The sequence below is a fragment of the Myotis lucifugus genome, unplaced genomic scaffold (genome assembly GCF_000147115.1).
Source record: "Myotis lucifugus unplaced genomic scaffold, Myoluc2.0 scaffold_404, whole genome shotgun sequence".
Classification (NCBI taxonomy): domain Eukaryota; kingdom Metazoa; phylum Chordata; class Mammalia; order Chiroptera; family Vespertilionidae; genus Myotis; species Myotis lucifugus.
This window is the reverse complement of record NW_005871452.1, coordinates 480,902-494,258: the sequence shown is the minus strand read 5'-3', so window position 1 is coordinate 494,258 and position 13,357 is coordinate 480,902.

Genomic DNA, 13,357 nt, shown 5'->3' with positions numbered 1-13,357 from the left:
TCAACTGCAAAAAGGAAATAAAGAGACCCATAAATATGTGGAGATTATACAACTAAAAAATGACTGGGTCAAAGAAGAAATAAAAGATGAGATCAGAAGATATATAGAGACAAATAAGAATGACAATACAACATATCAAAACCTCTGGGATGCAGCAAAAGCAGTAATAACAGGGAAGTGTATGTCATTACAGTCCTATCTCAAGAAACAGAGAAATCTCAAGTAAACAATCTAACATCACATCTTAAACTACTAGAAAAAGAACAAAAGCAACCCCAAATTCAGCAGAAGAAAGGAAATAATAAAAATTAGAGAATTAAATGAAATAGAGGATAAAAAGACTACACACAAAAAAAATCAACAAAACAAAGAGCTGTTTCTTTGAAAAGATTAATAAAATTGACAAACCCCTGGCTAGACTCATGAAAGAAAAATGAAAAAAGACCCATATAAACAAAACCAGTAAAGAGAGAAGTCACCACAGACATCACAGATATATAAAGGATCATACTAGAATATTATGAAAGACTTTATGCGACCAAATTCAATAACCTAGAAGAAATGGAAAAGTATTCCTAGAAATATATAACCTTGCTACACTAAATCATGAAGAATTGGAAAATCTAAATAGACTGACCAGCAGTGAGGAAATTGAAACAACTATCAAAAACCTCCCCCAAAAAACAAAAGTACCAGGACCAGCTGGCTTCACCAGTGAATTCTACCAAACATTCAAAGAAGATTTAAAAACTATCCTTCTCAAAATCTTCTATATAATTGAAGAAGAGGCAATACTTCCTAACACATTCTATGAGGCCAATATAACTCTGATACCAAAACCTGGCAACGATAACACAAAAACAGAAAACTACAGACCATTATCTCTGATGAACACAGATGCAAAAATCTTAAACAAAAGACTAGCAAACCAAATACAACAGTACATCACAAAAATATTATACCACAATCAAGTGGGGTTCATTCTAGGGACACAAAGAAGGTCCAACATATGCAAATCAATCAATGCAATAACCACACTAACAAAAGAGAGGATAAAAATCATGATGCATGCCGAAACCGGTTTGGCTCAGTGGATAGAGCGTCGGCCTTCGGACTGAAAGGTCCCAGGTTCGATTCCGGTCAAGGGCGTGTACCTGGGTTGCGGGCACATCCCCAGTGGGGGATGTGCAGGAGGCAGCTGATCGATGTTTCTCTCTAATCGATGTTTCTGACTCTCTATCTCTCTCCCTTCCTCTCTGTAAAAAATCAATAAAAAAATATAAAAAAAAAATCATGATGCATAAAAACCACTTGATAAGACAAAACATCAATTTATGATTAAAACACTCAATAAAATAGGAATAGAAGGAAAGTACCTCAACATAATAAAGGCCACATGTGATAAACCATAAACCCTCAGCTAATATCATTCTCACTGGTGAAAAACTAAAAGCTTTTCCTCTAAGATCAGGAACAAGACAGGGCTGTGCACGCTCACCACTTTTATTCAACACTAGAGGCCTGGTGAATAGATTCTTGCACAGGTGGGGTCCCTCGGCCTGGCCTGTGCCCTCTAGCAATCCAGACCCCTCGGGGGATGTCGAACTGCCTGTTTTGACCTGATCCCCCCAGGCCAGGCCGAGGGACCCCACCAGTGCATGAATCCGTGCACCAGGCCTGTAGTATGCATTTAAGATCTTTGGTTAATCTCTTCCCGCCCTCTCTCCTCCCTACTTCCCTCAGAGATTCATCAGTCTGTTCCATGTACCCATGCCTGTGCATTCAACATCTGCTCCCTGGTGGTCAGTGCACGTCATAGCTACCGGTGGAATGGTCGAACAGTAGCTTAGGCTTTTATATATATAGACTAGAGGCCCGGTGCACAAAAATTTGTGCACTCAGGGGGGTCCCTAAGCCCGACCTTTGCCCTCTTGCAGTCTGGGACCCCTTGGAGGATGTCCACCTGCTGGCTTAGGCCCACTCCCTGGGGGATTGGGCCTAAGCTGGCAGTCAGACATCCCTCTGGCAGCCCGGCAGCCCTCGGGGGATGTCCACTTACCAGCAGGGTGCAGACCTAAGCTGCAGTCGGACATCCTTAGTGCTGCTAAGGAGGCGGGAGAGGTTCCCACCACCACCACTGTGCTGGCAGCCATTAGCCTGGCTTGTGGCTGAGCAGAGCTCCCCCTGTGGGAGCGCACTGACCACCAGGGGACAGCTCCTGCATTGAGCATCTGCCCCCTGATGGTCAGTGTGTGTCATAGTGACCAGTCATTCCCAGTCTTTCTGCTGTTAGGGTCAGTTTGCATATTACCCTTTTACTATATAGGATAGAGGCCTGGTGCACGGGTGGGGGCTGGCTGGTTTGCCCTGAAGGGTGTCCTGGATCAGGGTGGGGGTCCCACTGGGCTGCCTGGCCAGCCTGGGTGAGGGGCTGAGGGCCTTTTTCAGACTGGCCACACCCCCTTCAGGGTGAGGGTCCCTGCTGGAGTGCCTGGCCAGCGTGGGTGAGGGGCTGAGGGCCGTTTTCAGGCTGGGCACACCCCCTTCAGGGAGGGGGGTCCTGCTGGGGTCCTGGCCAGTCTGGGTGAGTGGCTGAGGCTGTTTGCAGGCTGGCCACGCCCCCCAGCGGGGACCCTCACCCCATGAGGGTGTGGCCAGCTGGGTGAGGGGCTGATGGCTGTTTGCAGGCTGGGCACACCCCCTTAGGGGTAGGGATCCCCGCTGGGGTGCCTGGCCAGCCTGGGTGAGGGGCTGATGGCTGTTTGCAGGCTGGCCAAGACCCCCAGCCACCCAAGCTCCCAGTGGAGGCTGGCTGGAAGCAGGTATCTGGGATTTATTTATCTTCTATAACTGAAACTTTGTTGCCTTGAGCAGAGGCCATAGCCGGCAAGGGCAGGCGGGAAGCTTGGCTTCCTCCATCCCTGGGGCAACCAATCCTCCTGCTTGCTCCAGCTCTGTGGCTGCCGGCCGCCATCTTGGTTGGGTTAATTTGCATATAGTCGCTCTGATTGGCTGGTGTGCATGGCTTGGGCGTAGTGGAGGTGCGGTCAATTTGCATGTTTCTCTTTTATTAGATTAGATAGGATATCAAACTTATTGGCTGCAGCAGAAATAGTATTAAGAGAGAAGTTCATCGTAATAATTGCCTACCTTAAGAACTAAGAGATACCGCAAATAAAAGTTGTTGATAAGGGCCAGGCTAACAGGTGTAAAGTAGTATCTCATTGTAGTTTTGATTTGCATTTCCCTACATTTATACCTCAAGGAACCAGAAAAAGAAGAACAAATGAAGCCCAAAGTTAGTAAGAGGAAGGAAATAAAGATCAGAGTGGGGGAGAAAATGAAATACAAACTAAAAAGGTAATAGAAAAAAATTTCAATGAAACAGAGAACTGGCTATTTCAAAAGATAAACAAAACAAACTAAACTTTAGACTCACCAAGAAAAAAGGGAGAATTCAAATAAAATCAGAACTTAAAGAGGAAATGTTACCACTAACACCAAAGAAATACAAGTCATCAGAAACTACTCTGAAAAATTATATGCCTAAAATTTGGACAAACTAGAAGAAATGGAAAAATTCCTAGATACAACTACCAAGACTAAAAAATAAAGTGATAAAAAATCTGAATGAACCAATTACTAGTAATGATATTAAAACAGTAAACAAAAAACTACCTACAAACAAAAGTCCAGAACTAAATGGCTTCAATGGTGAATTCCACCAAACATTTGAAGAATTAATACTAATCCTTCTCAAACTTCCAAAACAGAAAATGAACACAAAAACAGACACAGTCATTACAAAAAACGAAAATTACAGACTAATATCTCTGATGAATGTAAATGCAAAAATTATCAACAAAGTATTAGTAAATTGAATTCAATAACACATTAAAAGAATCATTCACTGTAATTAAGTGGGATTTAGTTCATGAATGCAAGACAAACATCTGCAAATCAATGTTTTATGCCTCATTAACAAAATCAAATATAAAAATCACATAAGCATCTTAATAGATGCAGAAAAAGCTTTTAATAAAATTCAACATCCATTTATAATGGAAAGTCTCAACAAACTAGGTATAGAAAGAACATAACTCAACATAATAAAGGTCATATATGACAAGCTGACAGCTAACATCATGCTCAGTAGTGAAAAGCTAAAAGCTTTTCCTCAAAGATCAGGAATAAGACAAGGATGCCCAATTTCACCATGTTTATTCAACATAGTATTAGAATTCCAAGCTAGAGCAATTAAGCAAGAACAAAAGCATCACAATTAGAAGTAAAATTATATTTTTGCTATTGATAAGATCTTTAGAAAACCCTAAAGCACAGAGAGTTAGAACTGATAAATTCAGCAAAGTAGCAGGTTACAAAGTCACCACACAAAAATCAGACACATTCCTACACAACGAAAATAAACAATTTGAAAAGGAAATTACAAAACCAATTCCATTTACAATAGCACTGAAAAGAATATAATACTTAGAATTTAATTTACCCAAGATGGTAAAAGACTTGTACAATGAAAACTATAAAATATCACTGAAAGATTTAATATTAAAGATTTAATATTAATATTAAAGAAGACATAAATAAATGGAAACCCATCTCATATTCATGGATTAGAAGACTTAATATTAATAAAATGTCATTATTACTCAAAGCAATCTATAGATTCAATGCAATCCCTACCAAAATCCCAATGATATTTTTTGCAGGAATAGAAAAAACTCATCCTAAAATTCATATGGAATTTCAAGTTCAAAAGCCAAAATAATCTTGAAAACAAACAAAACTGGAAGACTCATACTTACTGTTTTAAAACTTACCTCAAAAGCTACAGTAGATGGCAGCTTAGGTAAACGTCTGTACTTGCCACCTACCAAAACCACTGAAAATTACAACTAAAATACAGAACCACCATCATTCAGAATCACCTGCAAGCTGGCTGAATGGAAGCCTACAACTAGAGAAGTAAAGAAGCAGCGCATTGAGGCTGGTAGGAGGGCGGGAGGCACTGAACGGGCTGGTCTGACACCCACATGTGCCTTTTTTGTTGTTATCTCTTCACTTTATTTATCTTGTTTTTAAGCACAGCACACAGAAGTTCCCAATTTTATCAATCTTTTCCATTAGTTCATGCTTTTTATACCTTGTTTAAGAAATCTTTCTCACCCTAGCTAGTTTGGCTCAGTGGATAGAGCGTCGGCCTGTGGACCAAAGAGTTCCGGGTTCGATACTGGTAAAGGGCATGTACCTCGGTTGCAGGCTCCTCCGAAACCCAGGCCCTGGTCAGGGCTTGTGCTGGAGGCAACCAATCGTTGTATGTCTCTCACATCGATATTTCTCTCTCCGTCTTTCCCTCTCTCTTCCACTCTCTCTGAAAATCAATGGGAAAATATCATCGAGTGAGGATTTAAAAAAAAAAAAAAAAGAAAGAAAGAAATCTTTCTCTATCCAGTCCCTCTGAGACCACATGTTGCCTGGATTGGCTTTCCCTTAATCACATCAAAGTTCATAGTATTCAAGGCCCGCTCAGCGTCAGTGGCTGGAAGTTGACCGAGGCATAACCCAGGGAGCAATGAGAAGATATACTCCCATTTATCTTCTAAAGCTTTATAGTTTTGTCTTTCTCCTTTAAGAGTATGATGTGAAGTAGAGGTCATGATTAGTTTCTCTTATGTGGATATCCAGTTGTCCCAGCACTGCTATTGGAAAGTCTGCTCCTCTTTAATGACCTGCAGTAGCATCTCTGACTTACAGTAAACCAGAGCCCCAGTGCACAAAATTCATGCAAGACTAGGCCTTCCTTCCCCCAGCTGCTGACACTGGCTTCCCTTTGGCCGCCAGCAGGCACCCAGGACTCGGGTTTCCCTTGCAGCCCCGGTTTCGTCCAGAAGGACATCTGGTCTAATTAGCATATTACACTTTTATTATTATAGATGTGTTTATTCTGTTTCAATGGCCTGGTTTTCTCTTCCTGCACCAAAGCCACAATATCACAATGACTATCCTGTCTAATAAAAGACAAAAAGGGTAATTGACCATACCTTCACTACGCTTCCCATTGGCTAATCAGGGTGATATGCAAATTAACCGCCAACCAAGATGGCGGCCAGCAGCCATGCAGCTGAAGCGAGCAGGAGGCTTGCTTGCTCCAGTGATGGAGGAAGCCAAGGTTCCCCGCCTGCCGAGGGCCGGCTATGAGCTCTGAAAGCAACTAAGTTTCAATTATAGAAGCTAAACAAACCCGATACCTGCTTTCAGCAGGCTGTGGCCTCCGAGCTGGAGCAAGCAGGACGGCAACAAAGTTTCAATTATAGAAGGTAAATAAATCCCAGAATTTAAAAAAAAGAAAAAAGGAGAGGCTGGGAGCTTCAGTTGCCAGCCAGCCTGAAAATGGCCCTCAGCCCCTCACCCAGACTGGCCAGGCACCCCAGTGGGGACCCCCACCCTAAAGGGGGTGTGGCCAACCTGAAAACAGCCATCAGCCCCTCACCCAGGCTGGCTAGGCACCCAAGCGGGACCCCCACCCTGATCCGGGACACCCTTCAGGGCAAACCAGCCAGCCCCCACCCATGCACCAGGCCTCTATCCTATATAGTAAAAGGGTAATATGCAAACTGACCCTAACAGCAGAAAGACTGGGAATGACTGGTCACTATGACACACACTGACCATCAGGGGGCAGACGCTCAATGCAGGAGCTGCCCTCTGGTGGTCAGGGCACTCTCACATGGGAGGAGCTATGCTCAGCCACAAGCCAGGCTGACGGCTGCCAGTACAGCGGTGGTGGTGGGAACCTCTCCTGCCTCCTCAGCAGTGCTAAGGATGTCCGACTGCAGCTTAGGTCTGCTCCCCACTGGCAGGTAGACATCCCCCGAGGGCTGCCGGGCTGCCAGAGGGATGTCTGATTGCCAGCTTAGGCCCAATCCCCCGGGGAGCAGGCCTAAGCCAGCAGGTGGTCATCCCCCGAGGGGTCCCAGACTGCGAGAGGGCACAGGCCAGGCTGAGGAACCTCCCCCCCCCCCCCGAGTGCACAAATTTTTGTGCACCGGGCTTCTAGTCTATATGATAAAAGTCTAAGCGATCATTACAGCAGAATGACCAGTCACTATGATGCGCACTGACCACCAGGGGGCAGACGCTCAGCCAGAAGCTGGGCTCACAGCTGGCAAGCACAGTGGCAGTGGCGGGAGCCTCTCCTGTCTCTGTGGCAGCACTAAGGAGCAACAAGCCAAGCGGTAAGGAGCAGTGAACAGGCAGATGGTAACAAGCAAGGGGTCCTGGACTGTGAGAGGGATGTCCAACGAGGGGTCCCAGACTGCGAGAGGGCACAGGCCAGGCTGAAGGACACCCCCCACCCAGTGCATGAATTTCGTGCACGGAGCCTCTGGTAGATTTATAATACATCTTCATATCTTGCAAATCAAGTCTTCCCACTTTGTTCTTCAAGAGTGTCTTGGCTGACTCTCTCTGTCCTGGGTCACCACAGCTGGGCTCGGTAGCCATGTGTCCATGCTATCCTTTGTGGCCCGGGCTCAAAACTAATATTTTGTGTCCCTCTTCTCTGGCTGCTGTAATCTTAAACTGCCAGGAGCCCAAAGCCTGTATTTGAAGAGAAACATTTAACCCGGAGGCTGCGTGGGCACCGCTTGGTTGGCTCTAAGAATTTTTGTAATTTGGAGAGAAGTCCTCATTTTAATAAATTTGTTTCGGAAATTTGGAGCTTCAGACCAGGACAGCTGAAAATTACAAACTCCCCAGGAGGGCCATATTGTTTTTGAGAGCCTTTTGTCTACGTCCTGCAGTCTCGAGCAAGCCATCCCGACTCCTAGGTGCCCTCCTTTTTCCGAGCCTGCACCAGCTTCTCAGCTCCACTCTGTGAGCCACAGGGGGCCCAGATCCTGGAAGAACCTCTTTTGTCCTGTGTGGTCCCTGTAAGAAGTACTCCAGGTGGCCCTTGGGTGGTGGGGCTGGGGAGATGAATGATGCCACCAGCAGTTACCCCATGGCCTCCCTGTATGGGGCTGCCTGCACTGGGAGGTCACCAAAGCCAGGCTACATGAAAAGTTCAGCCCTGCAGGCCCTGTGCTGTCCATCTGGGTCTGCCTCAATATGATCATCGGCCCACATATGCCCTTTTTTTTTTAACAGGGAGGTTGACTGTCTCTACAGAGGCCACCTGTGATGAGCAAGGTGTCCCAGCCCCACACGAGACCCCCAAGCCCTGGGTTCCAGTGCTGAAAAGAGAAGTCCCCATAACTTCGGACTGTAAAAACCAGCAGGGATTGTGGCTGAGTGACGCGGAGGCTGCTGGAGACCCAGGTGTTCCATTTAAAGAGCTGATACATGAACTTACTCCTACTCCCAGGACCGAGAGCCTCTGGAGGACCCAGACACATATGGGGAGGAACTGGATTGTCTGGCATCAGGGCAGGAACTCAGGGGTGGCGTTCTCTCAGACAGGGGTGCTCGCAGGGGTGACTGTTCCTGTGCAGGGACCTCGCCTGTTACAGAGCTGACTGGCAGCCATATCTGAGTCTCCATCAGCCTGGAGCACACAGTTTGCTCCACCCTGGGGATTCCCTGAGACCCCAACCCCATCCAATTTGTAGCCCCACCCAAGCTGTTTGCAGCAGCTTTTCCATATGAATGCCCTTTCTTGGCTCAGGCTTCAGACTTTGCTAAAAGCTCTCAACCAAGCACACCCCAAACCAATCAATAAAAGGCCCAAGACCCAGCACTAGCACCAGCCTGCCTTGCTTCACAGATGGGCCTTGCCTGGGCATCTCCAAGTCCAATACAAATAGCAAAAGCAGTCATCTGCAGATCTCTCTGTAGCTCCTGCCAGGTGGTCTCAGGCAGTGGCTGACTTTGTACCTCCCAAGAGGCCCCAGAGCCAGTGAACTCAGTGGACAGCTTTCAGACCATAGCAGATTACAATTCTACACATCCATGAGTGATACACTCAAGGGGCAGACTCAGTGAGCACCAAGCCCCACTAAAGCAAGTCCTGCTTCATAGGGGTGTTTCCTGCATAGAAGCTCTCCAACTGTAGTCACAGCTGGTCCTCACAGCCAATTGGCCTGGAGGTCAACTCCTCCTAGTGACTCCAATAACAATCAAGGCTCAACTACAAGACTGTGCACATAGCCCACTCTAGGGGCATACACCTAGTGCCCAGCCCAGGTGACTGGCGAGGCTGAACAACTGGGCCATACAGGACGCCAACAACTCCAGGACACATAGCAGCTCTACCTAATACATAGAAACAAACACAGGGAAATAGTTAAAATGCAGAGACAACGAAACATGTCACCAATGAAAGAAATGGAAGCAAGCAAACTACTGGATACAGAATTCAAAACCATGGTTATAAGGTTACTCAGGATCTTAATGAGACTTTCCAGAGTCTTAGTGAGAATGTCAAAGACATGAAAAATGACCAGTCACAAATTAAGCATACACTAACTGAAATAAACAATAATTTATAGGGATTCAACAGAATAGGGGATTCCAAGAATCAAATCAACAACTTGGAATATGAGGAAGCAAAAAACACCCAAGCAGAAGAGCAAAAAGAAAAAAGAATCCAAAAATATGAAGATAGTGTAAGAAGATTCTGGGACAACTTCAAGCATACCAACATTCACATGGGGGTGCCAGAAGGAGAAGAGAGAGAGCAAGATTTTGAAAACCTATTTGAAGAAATGATGACAGAAAACTTCCTCTACCTGGAGAAAGAAACAGACTTACAAGTCCAGGAAGCACAGAGTCCAAACAAGAGGAACCCAAAGAGGCCCACACCAAGACACATCATAATTAAAATGCCAAGGGCTAAAGACAAAGAGAGAATCTTAAAAGCAGCAAGAGAAAAGCAGTTAGTTAACTACAAGGGAGCACCCATATGGCAGTCAATTGATTTCTCCTCAGAAAATTTGCAGGCCAGAAGGGAGTGGCTAGAAATACTCAAAGTGATGAATAACAAGGACCTACAACCAAGATTAGTCTACCCAGCAAAGCTCTCATTTAGAATTGAGGGTCAGATAACAAACTTCACAAACAAGAAAAGTTATAAGAGTTCATCACCACCAAACCAGCATTACATGAAATGTTGAAGGGTGAAGAAGAAGAAGAAAGGAGGAAAAAGGAAGAAGATAAGGAGGAGGAGGTGGAGGAGGAGGAAGAAGATATGAACAATAAAATGGCAACAAATACATATCAACAATTAAATCTAAAAATCAAAATAAACAAGCAAGAAATTTAATTAACAAAGTAAACTGGTGAATAAAATAGAATCACAGGCATGGAAGCATGGCACAGACCGACAAATCTCAAATGGGAGGCGGGGAGGGAAGAGATTAGCCAAAGATCTTACCTATGGACACAGACAGCAGGTGAAGGCCTGGGGCAGGGCAGGGCAGGAACCGGGTGGAGGAGGGCAATGGGGGGAAAAAGGGTGACAGCTGTAATACTCTCAACAATACAGATGCTTTAAAAAGCTACAGTATTGGCATTGAGATAGACGTACAGATTAGTGAAAAGGAACAGAAAACTCAAGAAATAAATCCATGCATATATGGTCAAAAGTGTGACAATACAATTAAATGGTGGTGGGAAAACTGGTTATTCACATGCAAAAGATTGAACTTACACCCTTCCCTAATATATACAAATGTTAACTCAAATTGGATCAAAGGTTTAAATGTAAGACTAAAACAATAAAATTCTTGGATTAAAACACAGGACAAAAACTTTGTAATGTTCGATTTGACAACAATTTCTTGGATGTGAAACCAAAGGCACAGGTAACAAAAGAAAAAAAAATGAACAACCCAGCTGGTGTGGCTAGGTGGTTGAGTGTTGACCCATGAGCCAAGAGGTCCTCGTTCAATTCTGAGTCAGGGCATATGCCCAGGTTGCAGGCTCATTCCCCAGTAGGGGGCTTGCTTGTGGCAGCTGATCAATGTTACCCTCTCTCTCTCCAAAAATCAATGAAAAATATTTTTTAAAAGGAAAAGAAAAAAAAATGGGGCTTCAAGAAAAAAAATTATACATCAAAAGACAATATGAACAGAATAAAAAGGCAACCCACAGAAAGGAAGAAATGTTTGCTAACCACATATCTGTTAAGAGATTAATACTGAAAATATGTAGAGAACTCCAAAACTCAACAACAAAAAATAACCAACCTGGCTCAAAAATAGGCAAAGGATTTGAACAGACATTTCTCCAAAGAAGATATAAGAGTGGCTGATAAGCACATGAAAAAATACTCAACATCAATAATCATTAGGGAAATAAAAAAAACCTACAGTAAGCTACAACCCCACACCCATTATCCTATCTAATAATAGACATCCTATCTAATAAAAGACAAACATGGTAATTGACCGTACCTTCGCTACACCTCCCATGGGCGAATCGGTGCAATATGCAAATTAACCGCCAACAAAGATGGCGGCTAATTTGCATACTGCAGGCAGGGCAGGACAGCGCAAGCCACCAGGGCGCCGCCATCCAGGGCAGCCCCGCCCCAGAAGCCGCCTGATATGGTAGTAACTCTATCAGTAAGCACTCTGAAAGTCAGTGGCATAAATGCACCAATTAAAAGACAGATTATGAGGGTGAATCAAAAACAAAACCCACTTTAAATATAAGACAAATATAGATTAAAAGTAAATGAATTAAGCTGCAGCCTGTTTTGCTCAGTGGATAGAGCATTAGCCCAAGGACTAAAGGTCCCAGGTTCGATTCCAGTCAAGGGCATGTACCTCAGTTGCTGCCTGGATCCCCAGTCCCTATCAAAGCTTGTGCAGGAGGCAACCAATCAATGTGTCTCTCCCTTTCCCTTCACTCTCTCTAAAATTCAATGGAAAAATATCCTTGGGTGAAGATTAACAAAAACAAAGTAAATGGATTAAGTAACATTAAAGAGATTGTAAGAAAAATATATTCCAAATTTTGTTAGTTGTATAATGGTTATGTTTAAATTATTAACACCTAAGAAATTGGGTGAAGGATACATATAATATGCTGTAGTATTTTACAGTTTTTTTTACATGTATGAGATTATTTCAAATTAAGATATTAAAAAATTAAAAATAAAATATTAATTGAAATGTATCTGCATTACATGAAAAATCTCCTAATTGCTTCTAGCATAATTTATTAAATTGTGCTAAAATTTACAAAGGTTCAATTAAAAAATGTCTTAATTCTAAATGATATAATAGAAAACATATAATAGTGCAGTTATAAGCACTTATCTGAAAATAAAAATTTAAAGAAGTGAATTTAAAGAAGGGATTAGCCAAAGAAAATATATGCACAACCCATGGACACAGACAACAGTATGGTGATGGCCAGAGAGAAGTGGGGGGCAAGAGCTGGGTAGAGGGGACAAAAGGGAGGAAATAGGGACATCCTATATAATAATAATAAAAGGGTAATATGCACATTGACTGAACGGCAGAATGACCCGTTGCTATGATGCACACTGGCCACCAGAGGGCAGATGCTCAATGCAGGAGCTGCCCCCTGGTGGTCAGTGCACTTCCATATGGGGAGTGCCACTCAGCCAGAAGCTGGCTCATGGCTGGCCAGCGCAGTGGTGGTGGCAGGAGCCTCTCCCACCTCCGTGGCAGCACTAAGAATGTCCAACTAACCATTTAGACCCGATCCCTTGGGGGCCTAAGCCTTTAGTCGCACATCCCCCGAGGGCTCCCTGGCTGCCAGAAGGATGTCTGACTGCAAGCTTAGGCCTGATCCCCTAGGGAGTGGGCTTAAGTCGACAGGTGGTCATCCCCCAAGGGGTCCTGGACTGTGAATGGGTGCAGGCCGGGCTGAGGGACCCCCCCCCCCCCCCCGCCGAGTGCACAAATTTTTGTGCACCGGGCCTCTAGTAACTGCTATAAAAAACACACAACAGAAAACAAGTGTTGGGGAGGATGTGGAAAATCTGTAACCTTTGTGGACTGCTGATGAGACTGTAACCTGGGTACACCACCTTGGAAAACAGTACGGGGGGGAAGGGTTTCTCAAAAAGTTCAAAATAGAATTACCATATGCAATTCCACTTCTTGGTGTATAACAAAAAGAATTAAAAGCAGGGTATCAGAAATATTTGTACCACATATTCATTCCAACATTATTCACAGTATCAACAACATGAGAGCAACCCAAGAATTCATTGACAGATGAATGGATAAGCAAAATGTACATACATACTGTTATGCTCAGATTTCAAGATTCCCAAGAGCCCACCAGGGAACCAGCCAGTCCGATGCAAAAGCAAAGAGTCCTTTATTTCAAACCCGGTCTTGGCTCCCCTACCCTCCTTACT